The sequence below is a fragment of the Cygnus olor genome, chromosome 3 (assembly GCF_009769625.2).
Source record: "Cygnus olor isolate bCygOlo1 chromosome 3, bCygOlo1.pri.v2, whole genome shotgun sequence".
NCBI lineage: Eukaryota > Metazoa > Chordata > Aves > Anseriformes > Anatidae > Cygnus > Cygnus olor.
The window spans coordinates 31,830,096-31,856,149 of record NC_049171.1 but is presented as its reverse complement, the minus strand read 5'-3'; the positions used below and the strand labels follow the sequence as shown (position 1 = coordinate 31,856,149).

General features: G+C 42.2%; 1 long non-coding RNA gene across 4 annotated transcripts in view; it reads left to right on the top strand.

Annotated features, from left to right (window-relative positions):
• Positions 1–26,054, top strand: part of LOC121067765 — a 65,956-nt gene that overhangs the window by 1,884 nt on the left and 38,018 nt on the right. For all 4 annotated transcript variants that reach the window (XR_005818433.1, XR_005818432.1, XR_005818434.1 and 1 more), the window contains exons 2-3: positions 1,210–1,477; positions 5,035–5,139. This is a non-coding gene — a long non-coding RNA (uncharacterized LOC121067765). The remainder of the gene's footprint in view (positions 1–1,209; positions 1,478–5,034; positions 5,140–26,054) is intronic.

Here is a 26,054-nt window from a genome sequence, read left to right as displayed (position 1 = left end):
ACCTGCTTTGTGCCTGATGTCCCTAACTTTGTTCTAACCCAGACTTGGACACACCAAAAACTGGAGTATGATGTATGGGGTTGCTATTGAAAGACCCAAGTCAAGGTTAATTTTGTTATGTGCGCTTTCTGAAGGACGGATTTCCCACTGACCTTAATATCACAAGTGGTGTTTTTCATGTTTTGAGACCCCTTGTGTTGAATTTCTTGTTCTTCATGGAAAGTGAGGAAAAGACCAGAAAACAGTTAAATGTAATGCAATATCTGTGGTTCCTAACAGGGCACTAGCTCTTTGCTGGTACCATTGAAAACAAATTGCTAGCTCTTGCTCTTTGTTATTAACTTTACCGGCAGGTTTGGGCCCCAACAGCACTGCTCCCATGGTTCCCAAATCCATTTCCTCAGTGCTACTTCAGTGGCCGGAGTCCTAATCCCGGTCCCAATCCTAATCCCAGCCCTGGTGCTGGATGGATGTGGCGGGGAGCTGCCAGACCCGGGGGCAGCGGGGGCCCAGTTCTTGCTGTCGAGTGCTGTTTACTGCAGCACGATAGGTGCAGGCGATACAAGTGATGAGTTTTGCTGAATCCATAGAAAACAGAGTGAAAATAAACAGCCCGGCCAACCGTGTGCAGCTGACAGGAGAAGGCGACGGAGGACCTGAGGTAGCTTCAGGCCTTGAGCACGCGAGTCCTTGGCAGCTGGGACAGGGCACGGGGCTGCCACGAGGGTGTGTTTGGCTGGGGCAGTGAAACACCAGGAGCTGGTTTGTGGCCGAAGGCAGGCCCTAGAGGGGGAGTCTCACCTGGGTGCTCCTCGTCCTGGTGTTCGTGTCGTGCATAAAGGCTTCTGGTGCAGCCAGTCCGTTCCCAAACTCCTGGTTTTACTGCTGGGGTAAAGGCCAGAGCTGGAAGCCGCGCTTTGTAGCAGCACGTTTCTGCGTTTCAGCGGCAGAGGAGTGGCAGGAGATTTGGGCACAGGTTGGGCGATTCTGGCAAATGTTGTGAAGGCTTCGGCGCTGCTGCACGCACCCGCTGGCAGCAGGTTGTGTGCTCCGAGGGCAGTGGGCACCTACAGGGTTACACGGCAGCCAAGCGGGCACGTTTGAAGTTTTACTCCTATCTAAAACTCTATCAGGCACCTAAACCCTTGAGGGTTAAGAGGGAGAGTCTCCTGAAGGTGAGGTTGATGTTCTTTTTATCTGCATTCCTAGATTACTCCGAGGAGGATAACGTGAAGTCATTCACTGAAGATTATGGCATTGCATGAAAGGAATGTAACATCGGGCCATAAATTAACAGAAACGGGAAAAGCTCATTCTCGGCTCCTGCTTGTTCATCCAGCGCCTTGCACATGACCCCTCTGCACCAAGGACTTGGAGTGCACGAATGTACCTTTTGTAACTGCAGAACCTGCCACGCCACGCACGTGGTGCGGAGATAATGGGCAAAGACAAGTTCCCCGTCCTCTTGCAATTTCAGGTGTGTAGAACATAAGTTTTTACATTTTTCGTGAAGACTGTTTTTTGCCTCTAACAGTTCATGTCGAGTAAAACAGTTCGATTGTGTGGCCTTGATCAGCGTTAGTCCAAGAGATGCCTTTCCCCTGTAGCATTTGAAATGTAAAAGAAGCACGAGTTCGAGTGCAAGTGTAGACGGGTTTAGTTGCATTTTAACATACTTGCTGGTCAAGGTGAGCCCAAGCCATCCTAATGTGACATGCTTTGCATAATCTGGAGGGGATTAGTTATTAATACGTTTGGAGAGGAAAAAAAAAGTCTGTTCTTGCCTCAGTGTTTTTCTTCAATGACACGCATGCGAAATTAAAGCTTTTGCGGACAGTTGATTATAAACTTTCTCGGAGTCTAAGCGACAAACTTTTTCTTGGGGCTGCCAAGATATGTTCTAATAGCTCTGATTTTTAGCTGACGACAAAGCTATATTTATTCACTGGGGATTTTCTGCGCTAATAAACATCAGGAAAGTTTCTGGTTAAGAAAGCTTTTAGTAGGTGTCCTCCTGACCGCTTTTCTATGTCTATTTCTATAACCTGTAGGCAATTATTTCTGCTGATAAAAAACGAGACACAGCTTAACCGCTTGTTTGCATCTGTGGAAGGCTGTGTAGGGCTAACATTGAGAGTAGCTGTTTGTGATTTGGACTGGAAGTTTTGGAGAGGGGCAGAGGGAAGGGTTCAAGCTCCCAGTGCCTGAAGCTGGCGGAGGTGTTTCTTCTCTGTGTGCCCTCTTCCTTCACAGCCCATTCCTTCCACCCCGAGTCACTCCAAGCTGGGGGTCACCTTGCTTTTTCCTCCCTTCCTAGTGTGCGTGGCAGTGCTGATATCTGCGTGGGGTTTCCCTGAGCAGGTTGTTCCTTGCACAGGCCCTTAGCTAGGACTTTTGTGCTGGTAAGCTCTGTCTGCTGCCTTAAGTGGTCAGCCTAATGCCCTCTCATCTCTTCGTGTGACTGAATTGCTCGTTGTCTTAACTTGGTGGGCATTTTCTTCAACGTGCATGTTAGTCTGGTTTGCCTCCTGCTTCTGGAAAGCCGGGAGGAAAGGACTTCTCACACTGAGGAGAGTACAGGCTTAAGAGGAATCTGGAAGTGTAACGTGAACAGAATTTCAGGTTTGTGACCCTGCCAGCGTGGTGTCAGCATTTTGTCCAATAGGTTGGAGAATTTAATTACCAACTGTGGGAACAAGTGTTTCACTGCCTTGAAGGTGATGTTCAGCCTCATTCTGTTCCCTCGTGCCATAAGCCTGCTTGTACATACCCAGGGGAAGGGGAAGCTGTTGAAAATAAATGAAGTAGGTTTTGAGTAGGTTTGTTGCACCTGATCTGCAAAGGTTTAATGCGTTTGCTGCACGTAAACTCTAGTTTTGTTCCTTAAATGTTATTTTTGTTTTACTTGCATAGTGCTATGAATAATCATTTTCTAAGTTACTGTAGCACATGGTAGTGTCGACAAGGTTGCTTTCTGCACATTTTTAGTGTATGTGTAGCTTAATTTACTATCCAGAAGTTCTCTTGCATCTAGTACAGATTTCTGGTAACGTTCAGGTACCTTCAGGAGAGGAGAGCAATCAGAGCATTGCACAACTTCATAGGTTTAAAAAAAAAAATGTGTAAGCTGAAGCCTTGCAGGCTCTTCTGCAGTGTGGGGCTTGTGCAGTTCACTATGTAGCACATGGAGTAAAAATAGCCTGGCGGTCAGGGGATGTATTCATTGTGATGTGCTGGAGATGAAGGGCAAACGTTATGATTGTGCTAATTATGCTGGGAGTCTTTATGTCCTAGCTGTGTTTGAGCTCCGTACGAGAGCAGTAGCGATGGGAGGAGAACAGAGGCCTTCCCTGGTTTTGCAAGGGAAGGCTCCCTCCTCTTCCGTCCTGTTCATATTTGTTTTTAAAAGTTTTTTTGGGGATGCTGGGGCAGAGTTTTGCATTTGAAGGTTGTTCTGGTCAACCCGAATGTATATTCACCCCAAAAGAGGGGTTCTCTGACGTGGACCCCCCACTCCTACAGGGTGTCCCCTGCAGGACTTGTTACTCCTGCAAGAGTGCCTTGCCTTCTGCAGGACCTCCCTTGCACGGCCATCTGGCCTTTCCTTTGAATAGGGACAGTGAGGCTGAATAAACTGCGTTACAGCTACCCTGTTAAATCTCAGTAAAAGGTCCCTGCTAAACTTGGGAAACATTGCAGGCTGCTGGGCAGTGCTTCTCCCAAATGCTCACGTGAAGGAGTTATTGCCGCTGGGGGCTGTTTCCTTGTCTAAGACACGCTCTTCATTCTTGCGGTGGCCCAGTACGCTGCTTGTTGTATATGTACGTAGCATTCCTCTGAAATAGAAAACCACAAGCTTAGTGCTCCTCGCTGGAAGCTGATACAGAGACACAAACTTAGCATAACTTCAGCTGGCCGCCTACTCTGCGGTGGCCCCGTAGCCGGCACTCTTCTCTGTTGACACGTGCGTTAATGCTCTGAGCAACCCGGGAGTTGGTCGCTTCTGCCCAGTGGTGTAAAGGGGAAGGTGAGCCTGTTTCACCTTCTTTTCTACCTGTTGGCACCTCAGTACTTAAGGTCTGTGGGTTTCACAGCGATGCCCTGATGACACTGAAGTGTAGAGCAGTCAGTAATTGTACGCTGATCCTGGAGCAACGCATAAATATTGCTGATATCCCCACTTAATTTGCACTCCTTGCTGGAGCTGGTTGATTGACAAAGCGTATTTATGAATGCTCATTTAATGTGGCCACGTACAGGGCTGGTTCGAGTGCCTTCAAAAGGCCTAAGGGGCGCAAATCGATAAATGCAGTATTTTGATGATACGCATTCCAGTTAACAAGCCCTACTGACTGCATTTCTTTACTTTTGTTGTATGTTTGTAACTGAGATTTCAGAGCTGTCAGGTGTGTATCCTTTTCCTTCTACAGACTCATTTATTTTAGTACCCCTTATTGTGTTCTGCCTATGCTCTTCTTTTCTGAATCTTCTCTTTGTTATTCTCCTAATAATCTGGTTCTGTCTTGTGTTCATCCATCTGTCTGCAAAGGGATTCTCTCTGTCCCTTTTCCTCCAGAAACGAACAAGTGAATTAATTCCTTCCCTGTGTTAACAACTTAACTAGGAGGAGTCTGGGGATTTTGCTTCTCTGAAGTGATGCTCAATCTCAGATTTATTGTATGGTTGGTGTTGGCTCTATTATCTGTGTATTTCTTGAAATAATAAATGGAGAAGTTATTATGTCTCTCTCTGGTGAGAAATTGTAACTTCTTCAGTATAGTTCCTGAGTGCTTGCACTACCTAGGCAGTTAACCTTTATCTCCTCTAATTGAGAGACAGCTGCACTCAAGAGTAATGTGTCACTTTAAACACAATCTAGGTTTTAAATGACTATATCAGAAAAGGACATGGTTTTAATAATGGTTGTTAAAAGCTATCTGACTTTTTGCAGACAGTCCTCATAATGAGAACTCTGTGATCTGAACTACTGAACTTCTGGAATTACAATAACTTCTGTTAATGTGCGTGATGCAGATTCCTGGAAATTTGAGGAGCAGTCTTCAGCAGCCGAAGAATGTCGTTCTCCCCGGATCTGTGGGTATCAGGGGAACAGAAGCAGGATCAGTTGGTGTCCAAGAAGTAAGTTCTTGTTCTTTCTCCCGACATACTTCTGCTGAGGTTCGCGTTTTTTCCGAGACGTGTAATGCCCAATTGTATTCATGCACCTAGATGAGCTGGATTAAATGCTGAAAATGATGAGGCACTGAGGAAGTGCATCCAAGAAGATGCACTATATTTGTTCATACGTCTACCAAACTCTAATTTTGACATCTCTTTTCCAAACGTTTGGATGTTCTCTGTCTCATTTGGTGCATAATTTCGACTGCTTGTCTGCAACTGCTGCTGTCTCATTGCTGAGTGCAGGGGGAGCCTGCTTCTTTTGGCAGTTCACAGGGAGCTCAAATGCAGTTGGAAGAAGTAGATTCATCAGCAACAGTTGGAGATACTCATGCTGTATCATAACAGCTGTGAACTTGAGTTCATATAAGTAATATGTGCTTAATCTTCCAGTGCTGTCAGCGACAGGAAGAGGAGGAATGATTTTTTTTCCATATTTAATGATGATCTTAAATAAGGTTTTTGACAGGCAAATTTGAAAGTGCATATTACAAAACAAGTTAAGAAAACAATTGGTTGTAAGTCAAGATTTTTCAAGTTTTATGCAGCTTTCAATTTGCATTTTTGTCTGTTGGCATTTCAGTGTTATTCAAATATGATTAAAAACTAATTTACCCGTCTGAGTTTGAAAATCACTTCATCTGTATGGAAGGCGATAGAAAATAAAAGCGCTGGTTTTGATTTCTAACAGTGCTTGGAAAGTCTTGTTTTGGTTGGCACTTTTTTCTGTTGTGTGTTTTTTTTTCCCCGTCTTTTTCACTATTAATTTGTTTCACCTTGCTTGGGTATTTCAGGAGAGTTGAGAGAAAAACAGGTGGATTTTTTTTTTAATTCTTAAACTCCACCAGTTTGCACCTTTCTTCTTCTGTGACTTGAAGTGTAAATTCATGAAGACAGTGAAAAGTGTGCCAGCCTATTGGAAAGTTGCTTTCTGTTATTTAACTTGTATTTGTTGAAAACTTTATCGGGATTAGTATAAATCAAAGCCTGTTAATTGCTATTTGAGTGTTGGATACTTCTGCAAGAATACGCATGTATTCTTAACGTGCAAGAAATGTACAAATTAAAAAATAGTGCACTAAAGATAGCTGATGGCATTCTCTTGCCTAACGGTCCATACTGAGTGATAAAATGCCTCACATCACAGTTTTAGAGTGACCTTGCCTTGACTTTCATACAGATATAATCTGTTTGATGTCTTTTAAAAGCCGAAAGGAAGCCATACATGGAGTGACATTGCGCATTGTTGCTGACATCGTGTCCTTCATCCAATTAATTCAAAGCAGTAGGATTTTGTAGTCTCTTTACTCCACCCTCTCCCCCATCCACTTTTAAGTTGTAGATATTAGGCCAATACATTTACAAATGAGAGGCTGATCTTCGTTTTGTGACCGGGTGTAATTAAACTCAAATCTTTCCATTCTGCAATCAGTGACTTGCATCCAGGGACTTTTTTGGGTTTGTTTTTACAATCCATGTAGATTGTCTTGCAGGGTGATTTCATATTTTTCTCAGCCGACATGTGACGACTTGATGGAACTTGCCAGGATAGGAATTCTTTTTTTATTATTATTTTTTTTCCCTTTTCAGAAATATCATTACAGGAAACAAGCTTTCTTACCCCCACGCCCTTTGGTAGACCTCCCACAGGGCTGTAAGGACCTCCTCATATTGGCAACTCTGTGAAGCTGGGCACCTCGCTGAGAATTTCATAGTTTTCCTTGGTAGCTCTGCAAAGTAGAGGGAGAGTCAATCTCGTGGCTCTGGAGTGGTATATGGATGCCAAGTGCTAAGAATTCCTGGAATGTAGAGTTGTGCAGCACTGATAAAGTTTGCTTTGTTTCCTTAGTGACTTGACCCATTGAGAAAACGTGGTTCCCTAGGAAGCTTTAATAGCTCAAAGTTGGTCTTGAATAAAGGGAAAGGCCCCAACGTAATTCGGCTTGTTTTCACCTGCTGCCTAAAAGATTAATTTTCTTAACCTTAGCACAAAAAAATACAACCCTGAGTTTTGAAAGTGATTTATAGAGATCCTTCACACTTATCACTTTGAGTAAATACGCCACAGGCTTCTGCGTTGCAAACAACTGTGGTCTGTTCATAACCTGCTTGGTTTACGGTGCAGTATTTTCATTGGGGGGCGAGAAAGTTTCAAGGAAAAACACCTTCTAATTAGAGCGATATAATCGCTCCGCTCGCACGCTGTGGTTTCGTATGACTTCAGAAAAATAGTTGAGTGATTAATCTTTAATTTTACCCATCATTAACTTAATAAGGAAACTGGAGACAGAATGAAAAACAAACAGCAGAATTGTACAACCGGGGCATGGCTGTGCCAAATCCTTTTGGCTCTTTCATTCGGTAAGCGATGCCGTTCTGGGAGCACGTGAGGTGTGGCAGCGACTGGTTACCTCAGGTGATTTGTAGAATTTCTCCAACATGTTTGAACTTTATTGGAGCCTTTGCAGAGCTTGCTACACGACTTCCTCCCTCTTCCCCACAATCCCCTCTGGGTTGTATTGTTTTTCTTTTTCCACGATTTTATTTGGAAGCAAATGTTGCATAAACTAACTTCTAATATCAGACAATTCCCTCGCATCCACTTTGCTGCGGGGCAGAAAGCCATCCCAAGCAGTGCGGTGAAATATTCTTAGGATGAATTTGGGGCTATTTTGGTGTCGGCCGGTACCTTCAGTCCTTTTGCTGATAAGTTAACTTGCTCGGCTACGTGGTAATGCAGCTTTTATACCAAGCGTGACAGGATTGCTCTCGTGCCTTGGAGAACAAAACAAATACAACAATGGAAACAAGTTGCTTTTTTGTCATATGCCCTTATTGTAATCCTTCCCAGATGTAAAATAGGCAACGTAATTCTCTGAATGTAGCACTCGAACAGTAAATATGCCTTGAAAATGTTTCTTTGGAAGTCGGACTTGTCTTTATTTTGTTAGTAAATACTTAGGAAAACAGCCCCGTGTGCGTCTGCGTGTAGCAACACAGCAACAGAAGTTGTAGCAATCTTAACTAACCTGCTTGGAGGCCTCTGCATGTTCATAATATAAAGTAAACAGCTGAGGAATGTGTATTGCTGTTGACAGTGAGCGACTGTAAACATCCTCGACTGGAAGCTGTGAAGCAGCAGATGGGGCTTTCAGTCGGATGTTTGCAGCTGCCAACTGCCACAGACGTCAAGAAATGTTTGACACCTAAAGCATAGTTGTCTGTTTAAAACTTCTATTCTATTTGGTTTATCACAGACATATGAATTTAGGCCAAACTTTTCTACATACGACTTAATCTTTCTGGTGATGTCTCTGTCTGAATCTCTAGAAGCCATCCAGTTTCTCGTAGGAGCTGTGAAAAGCTAAGAACTGAATAGAAAGTAAAACGGGAATAAATCAGTCTGTATTTTTAACGACAAGCTTAATTGTAAGTTTTCAGAAGCGAGTTGCCATGCAGCTTGCTTGGCTGTACATGTTGCTTGGCTTGTTTTCTAGGCTCCGCTGAAGTTACAAGATTACCAGATCAGTGCGTACACGCAGCATCTCCGTAATAGTTCATTTAGCATTTGAAATCCTAAGCCTTGTAGGAAGCAATCACTTACAGGGCTTTTGGAAACTAGAAATAACGCCAATTATAGCAACCATGGAAAAAATGATAAAAATATATTTATTTTTTTTTCCTGGAAGAGGCCAACCCTGCAAAGCGAGGGGGAGGTCAGGGAGATTTTGCTTGATTGGGCTCTTGTCTGACATGTGCTGCAGTGTCTCGGTTGTTTGCAATCCCAGCAGTTCTCCCCCTTCTCCCTTTTCCGTTCATTCTCCTCGCCTCTCCCCCCTCACAGAAGAGGAGGAAGCGCTGAAGGCTGATTCATACGTTTCTAGAAGTCAGTCAAGACGATTTGAAGACTCCGCTCCTGCCAATTAGTTTCACGTGTGGGTGGACCCCGGAACTTAAATGTGACCCCAGGACTGTAGCTGGAGAGAAGAATTTATGGGGCTGGGATGGTACTAGGCCACCTCTGGCCTAACAGTGACCGCCGCGGTACCAGAAAAAGAGCACCGAGGTTAAAGAGCACTGAGGTTGTAGCACGTAACCGATCCAAGCTGATACTGAAAGCACTTGTGTATTCGCTCTTGAGAGAAGATAGGCATCTTGCTGGTATGTATGTTAAATACCTACACCTTTGGTAAAGAGAGTTTTGTTGCTAACTTGTTTTTTCTTGTCCTCAGTATCCTTCTTTTTCAAATATGTATGCCTGTGCATGCAAAAATACAAGGGGGCATTAACACGTCCCTTGAATTTCACAAGATACAGATAACCGAGGACTCTGAAGTTTCTGATTTTTATTTTTTTTAAAGGAGCTATTGTCCTCTCAGGACTCCCATAAAACACTTTGACATGTCTACCTAAAGCTCTGTCTGCGAGGTTGAGAACGTTCTGTGTTTGAGGGAACTTCATTAATCCATGCTTTGCAAACCGCTTTTGGTGGGCTTGCCGTGGATTTGGGTTATATTGCGTTTCAGCAGTGCTCGATGGCTCCTGCTGGGGATAGCACTGGACATCATCTTGCATGCTTTGCCATCCGTGGTAGTATTGAAAATCTCCTGGCAGGGGATTACAATCTAAAGACCAGTTAGCAAAGTGAAAACCAAATAAGGTAGGCGGGGGACAAATGGGAAGAGAGGAAACCTAGGGGTATAAAGGGAGGGACTTAAGGCATGATTATAGGGAGTGCTGTCTGTGCCCAGGTGGCTGAGTTGTTAGCTTCATGAAAATGGAGGAAGACAGAGGAGATGTTGTCTTAGGCAGTTGTTTTTCTAGCTATAAATATCCTGAAAGAAGACAGTTTGGTAGGATGGTACATAAAAGTGAATTTAGGACAGATGCATACGAAGTTTTTTGTTCTTTTTTTTTTTCCCCTGTTGAGTACAGCAGAGGAAACAGGTTAAATAGGCAGAGGTTTCCAGAAGCCTTTTCATACAAACCTAAAACTCTGCAAAACTTGTAGTGAATTCAGAGGAAGAAAAGTCCATATGAACACAACATTTAACTTATAAATATTGCTGTCTTAGCAGCATACTGAGATCAGGGGCCGAGGCAGGTGTCAGAAATGGGGATTACATTCGCTGTAGAAGTAGCGAGAACCTTCTGTGAGTATTGTCACAAAAGTGACTTGGTACTATGACTGAGGAGGAAACGGGACCCAAGGGTAGATTTACAAAGGTTTCACTGAAATTTCACAGTGTCAATGACAAGGGAGAAATGGGAATTCCTGACAACAGTCAGGTTACATTTGTGATAGGGATGGGTGTTTCTGTTGACAAAACAGGACAGCAGATGAGGTATAGTCCAATACCAAGTTTTTAGGTGTGTCCTTTTACAACCTTTCTAGCCCTAAAACTAGCTTTTTTGACGACCCATAGAATTTCCTAAGTGACCTTGTAATGAAACTTATGGCAGTTGGATGCACTTGCGAAACACTATCTAGGCAGAGGATTCTTAACATAGCCCCTTCATCTGGAAAGCTTCCCTATATATTTGAAGAAGAGGATTGAGCAAGAGGAGAGAACTTGCATAGGCAGAGTATTTAATATCAAAAGCATTAAGTACCTCCTGTGAAGATTTGCATATTGATAATATTCGTGCTTTGGCAGGAAATTCTTTCAATACCCATTCTATTACCCTTCTTCCTGAATTACGTGCTGTCTCAAAGTTCAGCGCGTTTCCTCTTTGGAAATGTAACAGTATGTTGGGACCGATTTGTTCAGCCTCTCATCTCGCCGCCTGCACGTGAGGAGTTTTCTTCCAGAAAAACAGCTTCAGACAAGTAGCCCACTCTTCTGCCAGCCGCTTCTTAAAGCCTGCTAGGATTCAGCTTGAGAAGAGTGCTAGCGTGGTGGTCGGTCCTTAATTTTCTGTCTGCAGAGGAGGCAGTTTTGTGTTACCCTCGGTGCTGTTCACGACGTAGCACCCTGTGCTGGTTGAGATCACTATTTTTTCACTTGGAAGCCAGGCACTTGCTTTCAGGCCCTGGCTTCCAGATCTGGGTAGGTGCAGTCGAGCCCTCTCCACCCCATTATTGAATTAATGGATGTATTCTTAAAAAAGCTATTTCCTTACCCAAACCTGTTTGAAAGCCAAGGGCAGCTCTTGCTTGAGCAGTTCTGGTTTTAACTCTTCAGAAGTTCTATCTGCCGGTGAGGAAGGAGGAAAAATGGGAAAGCTGAAAAATGCTACTTACCCATACATGCTGTTTATGGAAATCATCTTGAAAATGACAGGGCAGCTGTTGGAAAAGGCACAATCCATCTGCCTACATATGCACTTGTTATGAAGGGAATACAGTTGATGATGTGAATGGAAGGCTTTCAGTGCTGAGCTGCTGTTCCTACTCAAGCCACATTTGAAACCTTAAATTGTTCAGATATGTGCCTGGACTCTTTGCCTGAAAATTGACAGTGTTTAATAGTCCCACTTCTTAGGGAGTTTTCTTTGTTACTGATGTGTGAAATAGGCATTATATATACGTTTGTGCTCAACGTGCTTTTTTGGTTTAAAGATACAGTAAGACAAGATGAACTAATAGTGTCGCACTGCAAGAAATCTGCATTGGAAAGGAGGAGCTCCCTAAGATGAATAGGGCATATAACTTTTTTTCCCCTTAAGCAGTAATTTACAGACCAAGATGCACGAAATCATTCCTTTTTTTTTTTTGCACTGATATGTAATAACAGAACAGTCTGCATAAAGTTGTTTTTTTCTTTTTTTTCCCCAAAACCTTCAAACAGTTATTATGAAACAAATAAATGAACAAAGGATATGAGAAGGAAGCCACGTGCCATGCAGTGGCGTAGCATTTTTCCAGATGATGGCTCGAGGCATCTTTTTAGCTGTGGATGTAAATGTAACTTACTTTATTTCACAATACTTCTCTTGATTTAATATGGATAACCACCCTTTTGCTCCATTTCAACCTTCCTGTCCCTGGCACTTGTTTTTTCTTGTGAGTAGACTGGAGACGTTTTCAGTAACTTTGTTTTGTGTTACTCCTGAAGATTTTCATATCCGCACACTCCCTCCCCTCTCCCCCCCAGCTTTGTGTGCCCTTTGATTTAATACATACCTCCTTTGATAATGCAGAGCAAAGCAAATGAGCTCCAGAGCTTCTGCCTAGCAAGGCAAGAATATCAGTTTGAAGGGAAGAATATTGCTCAGAGTTTTTTGCTGTCTCTTCTGGGCATCCAGGTGTACTTCACTCAATAGCTGGTCTGTCAGTGCCTGCCTGGGCTCTTCGTTGCGCTCCTGTTTTTATTCTTGCCTTCTGTAAGGTCAAAGAACTTGCTCTCAGATCTTTTGAGATCTTCTGTTGATCTTTTGTTACTTTGCTTTGACCACTTCACTCATTTCTTTGTCTTCCTCCCAGGACTCACCTTTATTCCTTAAATACAACTTAAGCTGCTTTCTTTTGTCTTCAAGGCTGTCACAGCCTATGTATATATTAACTCCCACATACAATTGTCCTGCAATGCTGTTCTCCATTACTGGCTTGAAAATTTTCTACCCATTTTCAAACTTTTCTGCTCAATTTCACAAATCAAAGGTTAATCAGTCAACACCTTCCTAACTACTTCATTGTAGTAAAACCCGTGGGAATAGTTTGTGTGCTCATCTACAAGTTGCAGGCTTAGATATCTTCTTACAATAATTTTTATATTCCTTTTTTTTTCCTTGCCCTAATCACTCTCAAAGTACACAGAAGGTAGGATTAGTATTTTCTTATTGCATCATTGATTTTGCTGAGTCGGTAGCTGTGTTTCTGACGTGTGCTGCCATTTCTGGGGAAGCTGTCTACTTTATCCTGTGCAGAATGATGAATACGTTTCTTTATCTTCAATAAACAGTTTTGCCATTCGGCATAGGAACATGCTCATCATTTATGTTCCTTTATGTGTTTTTATACATGTATATACACTCAAAACTAATTGTATTAAGGAATTCTGTAATACAAGGCTGACGTACTCTGACTTCTTTTATATATTTATATTATTTATGTATGTTTATGTACATATGTGCAGGCATGCGCACACACCAGCAGCGCCGGAGATAACATGATATGACTTGAGAAAGAGGGGAAGACAGAGGCAAAGGGGGCTGTGCAGATCCTCCGTTCTCTTTCCATCAGTTGCTTAGATGGAAAGCAGAGCTCTGTGCTAAGCAGGGTAATCAGCCCTGTGTTCTAGAGTTTCTTAATGCAATTAGTTTCAAGCACTCTAGTTGTTCTTCTGGATGACGTTATCCCATGGAATATATGCTCCTCTGAAGCTCTTGCTTGAAGATTAATCATTTAAAAAAGTAAAAAAGCAGAATATCTAGTCTGTTTACGTTAAGGACAAATGCTACTGTTCGGTTAGAGCAAGGATCTTATTAGCATGCCATCAATTTAATGTATAGAGGCTGGAATGGACTGTTAAGTCCCTCAGTGTGGATTGTTGCAAGCTATGTACTCTTAAAGCCTTTCTGCGTATCTGGTGCAACTCTGAGATTCATAGCGGTGATTAATGCTATAGCTATAAGTGCTCACCATCAACATCCTGAAATGTTTTCAAAACATATGGAGTAGTTTTTAAAAGCTTAAACTAAACAGCGGTGAAATAGCTGAAAGCCTACATATTGTAACAGTGCTTACTATCTCCTTGAAACTATATGTTCTGTGAGGGGTTTTAGTATTTTTTTACAAATAGTGATGTCCCGTGAGACACTGCAGCTGGTAATTACAACTTCTGGGTAATGCAAGGGAAGGAAGATGGATCACGAAGGTACAGCCAGCTCTGTTTGGGGAAGGATAATGCAGGTAGCATAAATGCTGGCTCCTGCATGAGCTCCCAAAACCAGCTCTGGTCCTGGACTTACAGCACAAGAGCGTCATGGTCCCCCCAGCTTGGAGCAGCAGGGATTAAAATATGAGGTAACTCCACTGGCTCTGCAGGGTTGGCACAAAGTGCTGTCCGATAAATCACGTTAAACCTTCTCCTAGCTCTTCGTAGAGCTGCTTCCCACACACAACTGCATCGTCCCAAATACTTCCCAGGAACAGGCCAGACTCGCTTGAAATGGCTGTATATGTTCCGCAGGCCTCGTTATGTTAGGCCCAGCGCGGTGACGCTGCAGATATGTGGCTTTTTGAGCACATGTGGCCCTCAAAATGGTATAGCAGCCATCTGGCAGGTCACATAAGTACAGGTATCTGTGGATTGGCAGAGGACATCAAAAATGGTAGCTTTCTTATTTTCTGGGCAATTAAGCTTCTATACAAACAGGAATTAAACATTCTGAATATAAACATGGTGTTGACTTAACGTGAAAAACGCTGGAAACGCAGTTTCTCTGTCCCACGGTGTGTTTGTGTTGTTATCCTAACCTTTGAATATGCTGTGAGAATCTGATTGTTTATGAAAGCTGGTAGGAAATAGTTGTGAAGGGGGTTCGTGCTGCTGAACTTCCTACAGCTGTGCTGTAGTTGAACACGGCTGAGCTGGACCACTTGAGGCTTGCCTTAACCAAGAAGGAGATGCCCTTTTATGTGGCAATTTATGTGATTAATTCTAGATATATATATATTTAGGAATGGGTTGAATTGTCCCCAGTTGCCATGCTTATTCTTCTCGTTTACCTTTAAAATCAGTGTAGGATAACTAGCTCGGATGTGGGTATCTTGGCTTAGAAGTCTGCATGGGGTTAGATGAATACAATCTTTTCCTCTTGAAGGAGGTTATTCAAAAGGTAAAAAACTTTTGAACCACACGAGGTGAAAGATGAAATGTGAACAGGAAAAAGCGGAGCGCTTTGGAATAGCTTATGAAAATCTTACTAGCTGCTGAAGAATCCACAATCAAGGGAGATATCAAAGATAAAATGTCTCAGAAGAAAGGCAGGAACTGCTATTAAAAATACTCTTTCCCTTCCTCCTGCCACCAGAAATCCCTAAATAGATAACTGGCAGATGTTATTCCATGAATATAAATTAGCGGATAATGAAGCAATGTATAAAATTAGTAAAGTGGAAAAAAAAAAGGCATGGGTGGAGGCAGGACAGCCGGACATTTAGAGAAAGTAAGATTTTCTTAGAAACAAAAGGAGCTTTAATGCTGGTGCTCCGTGACCAGGTAGAATCATAAAGATGCAAATACTCAATAGATTTGTCAGGTATATGCTTAAAGTGCTAGATTTTAGTCAGATTGATGTTGATGTCATTCTTTCCACTCTAGCAAGCTAGGAGGATGTGTAACAGCTATTAAAGTACTACATAAATTAGAAGATGCAAATAACATGTACCAAGGAGTTAAAGAAGAGTAACGTGAGAAACTCTGTGGAGTGCTAATGTAAAATTAAGAGCACTCCAGATTACAGATTGAAACTAGTTTGTGCCAGTACTGGGCAAGTAGTTTGTGACTGTTTTATAGGCTGTCAGCTTGATGTGTGTTTTGGGAAGAAGTACTGAAGCAGGACTGGGACCAAGTCATGTAAGTGTAGTAAATCAGTGTGAAATGCTGGGAAATGGGACTCATCTCCTGTGTTGTCCTTTTATTTCTTTATAAATCAGACAGATTAGTAGTCTCATGTAAACGCTGACCTTTATGATGTATTTCAAGATTGTGATTTGTCAACCCAAAAATCCTGAGGGGAAAAAATCGAAATAGTAAAAGGTGTAGAAACCCAGCATCAGTGGGATTAAAAATTGCTCAACAGATTTAAAGCTATAACTGCCAATGGAGGATCATCATCGTGTAGTATGTTTCCCTGAGGTGCAGAGAGCTAGATGCTGTTTTTTTTTTTTATTTTATTTTTTACCATATCTTGTGTTTACTTTTTTGGTGGTTTTGGTGTTGGGTTTTTTTTTTTTGGGGTGGAGGGGAGGAGGAAGGAAAGAGGGATTGTTGTTTGATAGTTAGATTGTTGTTTAATTGTTAGATTGCAGGTGAACCGACTACTGGAAAGGTACAGTGAACATGGGAAGGTGTCATGTAGCAGTCTGTGTACATCTCTTAGGAAGCAAGCTTGTAGCACTCATCTTGAATGCAACCAAAATACACGTGCATCTAGAAATCAGAAATTTGGGTTACACTTATACTTTATTTTTCTGTTTGTTTGTGAAAAATGCCGTATAGGTGCCTCCTGGATAATTGGTTCAAGAGTTGTTGTAGGCCTTTTTTAAAGGCACAAGAGAGAATTAAATGAAATGCTCTGCTTCAAGGGTGACTGCATTATAACAGTGAGGATTTAGAAGGGAAAAACGACACTGTGTAAGCCTGGGTGTTATTTTGGACTTTTTTCCAACAGTACATGCTTTGAGGATAGCCGGGCCATGGCTGTGCCCTAGCGCGTAGCTTTTGTATTGGAAAAGGGAAAGCAAGATAGCTGGTCAATTGCAAGGTGGTGTGTCATGTTAGGGTGTGTCATGTTAGGAGGTAGAACAGAGGGAAGCATGAAAAAGGAATGTCTTGCTTGGCAAAGAAGGTAAAAATGAGGGGAGGCAAGTTGAAAATAAGGAGTAGACGAACATGGGTGAAACAGGGCTATAAAATTGAAAACGGGCACTGCGAATCACGCTTTTGAAACGCTTTGATTTTTTTGCTCAGGGTCTTGAGTTGAGCATTACTCTGTCAGGCGAAATATGTCATCGCTGTACCTCTGAAGCATCTGATCAAAAGCATTCTTGCATGCCTGAGTGACAGGGTGGAAATAGAGCATTGACCAGCGCTGTGGGGAGCGAGGGTGGGGACAGTGTTTTCAAGAGATTGGCCTTTAACTAAAGGTGTCCTGAAGGAGTGTAACTTTATTTTTTTTTGAAACGATGAGTATTTAATATAGTCTGAAAATCAGGCCTTTAGGATATGTGTCCGTGTAGCCAGCAAAGGATGCTGGCCTGTAAAATGTGGTTGTGCTCTTTGATTCCTAAAGAGGATCTTCAAGGTCATTGTATGGCTTCTGTTGGATAGTATTTTTTTAAAGGAGTAAAACTTGGCTATATAAAAATAGCACATTAGAAGTGTTGTTTGAGAGTTCATGGAGTTGTCTGGTCTCAAAACTGAAGTAGCTGAGCTATAGATTACTTCTAGTGCGTCAACATACAACACAACTATGAGCTGAGGTTAATAGATCACATTCCTAAGTCAAGCTGTCTCTGATTCATCTTTTAAGCGTTGTTCCAGATCTTCAAAGGAAGCCAGATTCTCTACAGCAACAAATGTTTCTACTTCTCCCAGCTTACTGAACAAGTAAATAAGTCCAGCAAAATCCAAATGCAATTTGGCAAGCCAGAATAGTGCTGGAAATGCTTGCCAAAATTGCCTTGGCAAAAGCTCTTCTCTGTTTTCAGTAGATTTGGAATGAAATCAGACAAGATCTCAGCTCTCTCTCCATGGAAACCTAGTGACGGTCTTAAATATTCCTACTACTGGGTGCATTGTGTGTGATGAGTATAGCTGTAGGAGCGCACAGTGCAGGGTGGTTTCCTTGTACACCACCCCTTGTCTTTGAGCTGTGAGAACTGGGTTATAGCTACATCAGTGGAATCATTCACATGCTTGTTAAATAAATGGGAAAGAACAACCATGTGTGCTTGTAAACTTTACAGTTATGGGACAATACTTCCTCCGGTGTTTAGAAGTCGGTAGTTGTTCTGTTTAAATCTGATATGATTTCTGTAGGCAGAATGCATTCAGAAGGGATTCTGGGTTAACAGCTGGCAGATTAATGATCGTCTATTAGAAACATATCCCAGGAGATGGAAGAACCAAAGAATAATGCAAAGAAGTATGTATTAATAGCATCCAATGTATTTTTTTTCTTCAGATTTCCTGCAGTGCTAATAGCACGGATAGAGATGAAATGCTACCGTTTCAGCAGTTTGCTAGCAGTGCAAGGCATATGGTTTTGGGACATTGTTTAAGCTTCCTAGGTATTTGTGGTGGTAAGAAACTTCAGGGGGATGGAAAATAGCATTTTTGCACTTTGTTCCAACAGTAAGCAGGTGAAGAAAGAGTAATAGGTGATGGCAATCAATAATAGAATTGGGGATGGGTGGGGGAATGAGTAAATTGCAGTCTAAAGAGAGCAGGAAAACTGCCATGGACTCTGAAATCTCTTGTAGGTCCTGTTTCTACTTCTATTTATTTTTTAATTTTTATCACAAAGTAGGATGGTGCAAGATGCTGGTGTGGCCAGTAAGGACGGGTAAGATGGATGCTTTTCAAATGCACTGTACATGTAAGATTCAGATCCCAAAAATTAGACAGCATCTCCCTCTGGAGGTCTTTAAAGGCATCTGACTGTGCAGGGAACTTGGTACTTAATTTAGGTCGTTAAGTACCCAAACCTTGGAGTTACCCTGGATAATCCAGTGACAACTTCACCGTCCTGCATGTTCAGTCAAAGCAGAATATATGGTAGGACCAAACTGGTCATTGGCTGAATAGGAAAACTAACCCAGGCCATATGAGTAGGTTTTATGCACAACACTAAAGAAAAGTTGATGAAGGAAATTGATGCAGGCAGGCTGTATAGAAGACTTTGGCCAAAAGGTTATAGTCTGATCATTTGGCAAAGTGGGTAATGGATCTAGGCAAGAGAGTACATGCGGCTGCTGCTTCAGATGACTGGACTGTAAAGAAATGACTGCAAAGGCTAAAATTGATTGAAATAGTTTAGCTGATACAACAAAAACACCAGCGAGTAGACTATTGTAAAAGTGATAGTTTGTCAATTGACAAAAGAATAAGAGACTCATTCCACTCATGAGTGATGCAGAAATTAGGTTTTCTACTGCACCAAGTTTCTGTGCTCTCTTCACAGCTTGTGAAGAGTTAGTCAATATAGTCAGTAGGGCCTAGACAGCAATTCAGCTGACCCTCCCTCAGGGGTTTAGGTCACCTAGTGCCAACCAGGATCTCCGGACTGTTGGTAGGAACTGCACAGTGCGGACAGACACAACCTGGGACCTGCAGGGTTTACAACAGAAGCTTCTAGAAGTGAGGTGGGACATCCCAGGGTGTTCGAAGTGGTAGCAGATGCCTGTGTCTAGGTATGTGATAAATGCCCCAAGTGTCTGCTGTGGGATAAGCTGAATCTTTTTGTAGGCTTCATTGACTGTAGTAGAAGTTTATATGGCTTTATATGGTTTAAGGGTCTTGAGTTGAATCCTTAAATGTCTCTCTCTCATTCTTCTTTAAGTAGCCAGGTGTACCTGTCTGGATAAAAAAAATGAAGAAGGTCTCAGAAGAATTGGGATTGGCACAACAGCATATTTTTTATAGGTCAATGCAATGTTACATAGTTGTCAAGTGCTGACAGTATTTAAAGATAATCTGGCATTTAATTCCCTGAATAAGTCTTTTTTTCCTTGAGTAAGTCTCAGGATTTAGTACCTCTCTTGTCCCTCCTGTCTGCTGACTGATCCACATCGATGTGTTTCTCTAGATGTATGCAGAACATGGGGGAGCTCTGTAAAGTTGCAAACACTGTGTTTGTCCACTACCACCTGACAGCCCAAAGACTAAAGGGTTTCAATTTCAAGATGGATCAAGTGGAGCATATTGGAAACCTGTAAACAAGAAGTCTGGTCTCCCCTCTTTTTTCCCCTTAAGTCTGTACCATAGCAACTATCTGCATGGAAGGATTTTATGTCTTCTATGAGGAAATCCATAAAGAAGCCTTGTTGTTCTTTTGTTCATTTCTATTACAAAGATGTATTTATATGAACATAGCTGATGCGGTCTTGGAAAGTTGGATGTTGTATTCATGGGTGGAACCAACTGCAGATACCAGCTTAAAGACTTATTTTTTCCTGTTATGCTTCCTTCCCCGTTGATGTGTACAGAGTTGAGAATCTTATTGTAAAAAATCCGTGAACTCATACCAAAAATAATGTGCAGGTTTTCTGGTCCAAGCGTTTCTTCTCCTCAATAGGAAGTTGTGTAGGTTTTCCACATCTTACCTAAATGGAATGAAACCAACCGGTAGCTTTAAGAAAAGAAGAATGTAAATGTTTCAGTAGAGAGTTTGAATAATTAAAATTTGGAACTGAACTTGTTTTAGCCTAAGGCATTTTGCAGTTGTTGCTTCTGAGGACAGCCTTACTTCAGAACGACCTGTATCCTATGTCAACACGGCCGGTTTGATACTGGTTCAGCCCCCAGTTCAGCAAGCAGAAGTGTGTTGGGGGGGAAGAAGGGGCAATTGTTTCTCATTAGGATAGATGCAAAAAAGCTGGAAGCAAAAATTAAAGGCATGGAAAACATCCTCCTTGCAGTAGTGTCAGCTGGACCCAGATCTAAGCATGTGTACTACTTCTGTGTGTGGTTATGTGTTTTTTTTCCATTGCCAGCTGCCTGTTTGCTATTCGTGAAGGTGCTTGCACCGTGCGTCTGAAGCTCATGTATTCCTGTCTGGGTACTCACCTTCAGGTGCATGTGGTTCACCTTGGTTTAGAAAAGCTTGGTCTTCTCTTCTCTCAACTTCAGTGTCTAAGTATATTCATTCATCTTAGTTAAAATAGATTTAAAATGTTTATAGGAGAAGTACCTGGTGCTTTTAAGTCCCTCAGACTTCTGGCACTTGCTGTCTGGTGTCTTGGGAGATGGGTGGCTGTACTTTGCCATATCATCGTCAATGCTTCTCTGACAGAAGGAGGCTTTCTAAACAGGTGGCAGACTATACTTGCTAGGTGTGTTGAGTTACAGAAGTGTTACACACAAAGATACTTTCTCCTCCAAGAAAGCTGTAGAAGCAGCAAATCCTCCTAACTGCATCTGTAGACTGCTGTTTCAGATGCTGGTGAAGTGTCTTTGTTCCTAGAGATTTGGTAGCTCATAATAAAACTTGGGTATTTCAACTTCTAATGTATGGAAACAGTATTTTTGCTTTAAAAGTAAGGAATTTTTAGCTTTCTGAAGATGTTTCGTGGCTGCAGCAAATCTGTTCTGTCGTGTGAAGTATGTGAGTGGAAACAGCATGTGCTAAAAATTGCATCATGAACTAAAGCGGGGTTGTGACATACATCATACATTGAGAAATAGTTTGCATTGGATTCCAGTTCCTTACTGTAAAGGACATCTGAAGGTATAAATCGTGTAGATTTCATTGTAAGCAATAAATCAGATCTGTTTTAATTGCATGTTGCCAACTTTTTGCCTTTTGTTGCTAGTATTTTTGCTTTAATTGGCTGCAACCAGTTTTCTTCTCTTAAGAAAGAACTGTCAGCTGGTAGAAATTTCTTTGAGCTGACCAAAAAAGTAACTAACGTACCATTAATGCAGTCATTCTTGTAGGCTGATATATATTGTGTTGTTTTTTTTCTGCTATGATTTGTTTCAGCTCTCATTTTCAGTTTCCAGTCACCTTAAAGTTAATATTAATACAATATTTACATTTTGGAAGACAGGGTATATGTTTTCAAATCTTGTCTGGGAAATTACTGTTGCTGTAAATGTTGCTGATTTAATTGTCTACCTTTTTAAAGAAGATGAAGATGTGATAGAAAACTGAACATCGTTCAGTCTTCTGTTTCACATTTATCATTTTCAAAATGGAGGGTCTTATTGTTTTAAAAATTAAAATCCGAACCTAATTTAACTTTCAACTTCATCTGCAGTTCCCGTTTTAGCATCTCTTGACATTACCACTGTGTTGGTGGGAGGTGTCGTGTTGCTGGGCTCTCAAACAAAGTTTCCTGGCACCAGAATGAGCGGCACCAGGACAGATTTTCTATTATGAAGAGGGTGTATATGTTATCGTGCTTCTTAAATTTGTTTTTTTTTTGACCTCTGCTGAAATGGCTAACGGGTACAACAGAATTGTTTTTGATGCTGTTTGGCAATGGCTTCAGTGCAGCTTGTGATGCCTGCCTGGGCTGTGAGCAGTCAAGTGTCAGTAGCTGCAACCTAGAAGAGAGAATAGGGTATTTCTAGCTGGAAATATGTGTCAGGATAGGTGAGAAAGTAGGCATCATTGCTTTTTCATCTCACCGCAAGGCAAATACAGGCTCTCTGGTTATTTTGCGTGACCTTCTAGCAAACAGCCTGTGTGGCCCATGCTCTCTGGTTTGTGCTCAGTGCATAGGCTAAAATTGGGATGTTGCTGAACCCCATGTAATGCGCCAGTTCTTCAGATAAGATCCATAGATTTTCAGCGCTGGTCAAAAATACCTCCAGAAAGGAAGTGCCCGAGCTGCTCACATCCCTTTCTTCTCCCTGTAATACTTGGCAGGCTTTCACTGAGCTTGGTCAGGAAGTTAATATGGTGTGGTAGTTGGAGAGGTCACTTCCATCGAGCAATCTGAAATACTAGCTGCTTGCTCTCATCTTCAGCCAGGAAGGCCACAGAGAGGGCTGTAGGCAGTCACTTGAGTTTTATGTTTAATTTTTTTTTCCCTTTGGTGCTTCTAAGATTTCCTGGTGTTGTAAGAACTTGGAAAAGCAAACTAAGCTTTTCTCCACTGGATGGCTGGGTCTAGAAGGGATTTCTTGCAAATTGCTTTTTCTGAGAAGTAGCCCACTAATTTTTGTACCAGGGAGAAGCTGAGCTGCGGAGGTGAGTGGCACCAGTCCAGGTTAACACGGTGATTCATGGCCCTGACTAGGGCAACAGGATGCAATTTAGCAGCTTCTATGCGGGAGTAGGCACGGAATTTTTTAAAAAAATATTTTTTCCATTGCCAGGCCATTAACGTATGAAAAATCTTATGCCAGGGCCTGTCTCTGCCCTTATCTTCTGCTGCTGACCCTCGAGTTTCTCCCTTCCTGCTGCTCAGATGCACCCTGAATGCCTGTGCTGCCTCTGAGTGGCAGCTGGGGCTGCCATAGACAGCAGCTGGGTGACAGCACTGGGGGAGAGGGGGAAACAACAGCAACCGTGATGTGTATTTCTCGTATGCCTGCTTGCCTCCTATTGTAAATTGACCTTATGATGTTACAAGTTTGGATCGTAGGCAAAAAGCATGCTGAGACCACCTTTCTGCTACTTCCCTGGGTTAGTAGCTAAGAGACTGCAAACTCTTCAATTACCAAGTGGACTGACCGGGTTTTCCAAAAGTTATAATTCTCATGAACTCCGTGAAGCTTAGAGTTTATATTTATATATCCTACTCCTGGATTATAGTTGTCTGTATTTATTTGTATAAGCGTGGGGTACAGCGTGTACTATTTGATGTACTATTTTTGATGCTCGCTGTATTGTTCCACTTCCTTAAAATAAATAAAATTAAAAATAGGCTAATATTTCACAGCAAGTTAAGTGGTGGAAGGTCGATGCTAATTAAGTATCATTGTCAAAGTATATGTATGAAGACCTACAGGTGACACCGAATCTTTGTAAAATAAATACTTCAGCTACCCCTGTCTTCAGTTTGCCCAAACTTAGTGAAAATATTGTTTCAGCATTAAAAAAATAAAAAAAATTTAAAAAATCCCCAAGCCACAGTAATAAAGCATTCCTTTATTTTATACTGGCACTACTTGGGCCTTGCATTTGTCTGTGTGTAAGCTAGGCAGCAAGAGGAGGAGAGGTGGGGATGGAAATAGAGAACTGTTGCTAAATTGGTACCTTTCAGTTCCTTTGTTCAGCATAAGATTTACTTTAACCACAGTAAAATAGATGTGGTTTTTAAAGAAGCCGCTGTTTGAAATGACTAAAAATGCATCAACATTTGACTAATGCACAATTTACTACTTTTTCATGGAATTTTTTTTTCTTTTTTTTTGCTTCAAACTTTTTTGTTGCAGGGTATCAGACTCTATCGGTGACAGTGCCGTTTGTGTAAACACCGTCCGCGGGCTGGCTCCAGGGCTGTGTTTGTTCAGAGAGCTAGCCGGGAGACTCCCTTCCAACAGAGGAAATGGGCTGATGCGTATGAGCTCTCACTCGAGATTGTTCACATCCCCAAAAGCTGTATCCTCTGCAGGAAAAACGGGCTTGGATCCCTGCCACGGCGTGGCCGTGATGTTAATGAGTGGGAGAAGCCATGTGTTTGTCGCCTGCCGCAGCAGCAAGCTGCTAATTCAGGGAAGGGGTGAGGAAACAAAAAGTGGGGTCGGATGAAATTGAAATGTGACACTTAATCCTCTTCTAACTGCACACGGCGTGCCGAGCGTTGTGTTGCAGGCGGTGGGGTGAGGGACGCGGAGCTATTGAGCGTACCTGAAATCTATGCAGCGGGAAGAACCAGATCAAATGGGATCTGGATCCAAGTCTCGCTGCAAACACATTGTCTTTGCCAAACAGAAACCTCAGCTGGGTTTCTGTAGAACTGAAGCCCTGCTTGTTTTCATCTCGCAGCAACTGTTGTTTAATACAGATGAGCAACTTGATCTTCTTCGGTTGCTCACATACCGTAGTGATGAGCCTCACCGAAATACTAATAAAGAAGTTTTAAACCTACAGCCTGTTTAGGAGAATATAAAATAAGTCCAGGTGAGTTTTGCTACAATCCTTATGTTAAAGTAGGGAGTTGAAATCCTTTTCTCAGTTTAAGGGTTGCTGCTTCAAATGATACCTATTGCTGCTCTTAATTTTCATTGGTCTTACTAGTTTGGCAGCCTGAGCCTAAAATGAGAGTTGCTTTTACTGTCAAGTTGAATGATTTTATATGCAGTCAGCTTGGTGTAAAACGTGACCATCCCTGTGTGCATTTTGGACGCAGGGTGGTCTCTGTGAGCTCCCTGGTGCGGCCATGGGTGGCAGCGGCAGGGCGATGGCGGTGGGCCCGGTGAGCCAGGGGTGCCAGAGGCCTCTCGCACCAGCACTATGAAGGGAGGCTCTGGAGCTCTACCTCGCACTTCTGTTCAGATGCAGGGTTGAGGAAAAGCACAAATGCAGCTTGATAGAAACTAACGTGGGGGGCAGAGGCTGGCATCGTGTGGTGACTGGAGGTGGAGCAGGGGGAAAGATGAGCATGGACCGTGACAGGCCTAGACCATGGCAGTAGTTGCTGTTAGTTTCAGTGAGAAAGGGTAGCTGTAAGAGGATATAAAGGACACTTCTCAGTGACTTCTCAGGCTGTTTTTACTGGCAGGAGCGTTCTGAATGTGTTACAGTCACAGCAAGACTTTTGCCTTTCCTTAATTTAGAGAGTATTGCGTAAAAGTGAATCTGGAAGAGGAAGAGACCCTGGATGAGGCAGAAATGTCAGGAGCAGTTGAAAGGGCTGCAACTTAGCTTTTGTGCATAAGGAATATGCAAGACTGGGTGGTTGGCTGGGTCTGTAGAGTTTCTGTATTGATGAGGTGTTTGAGTTGGCAGGCCTATTTTTCTTGAGCAGTGATGGAGAGATGAAGAAAGATTTCATATGTACAGAGACAGATTTGGAGTAGAGGCACTTCTCTGGACCATGTTCACAAAGGTGACAATTTTTTTTAATTGCAAAGTAGATTATCCAAAGATTAGACGTCCAGATGACCTTTGCAGGATCTCCACTTTAAAAACAAATGGAAGGCCTTCTGATAGGGAAGAAGGAGAAGACTACATATATAAAGCAGGCTAGGTCTGGGCTGTCAAAGAAAGGATGATTGACAGCTCAAAATGCGTAAGGATGGAATAGTGCAAATATCTCTGGCCTTGGCAAGAACACTGTTAGCTGAGCTAACCTGAAGAAGATCTAGGATGGAAATAGAAAAGTGGAACTTGAGGCAACTACTATGCTCAGAGATTAAATGAAAATCCAGGAAGTGAATGAAGAGGCGAGAAGACTGAAGGATTTAAGGTGTGGGAAAAAATAGCCAAAACATGGAAATTACCTAATAATGGTAAACGCATACTTGTCTCTAAAACTTGCTTGTGAATCCTTAAAAAAGGATATAATAAAAAACAAATATATTTTAGCA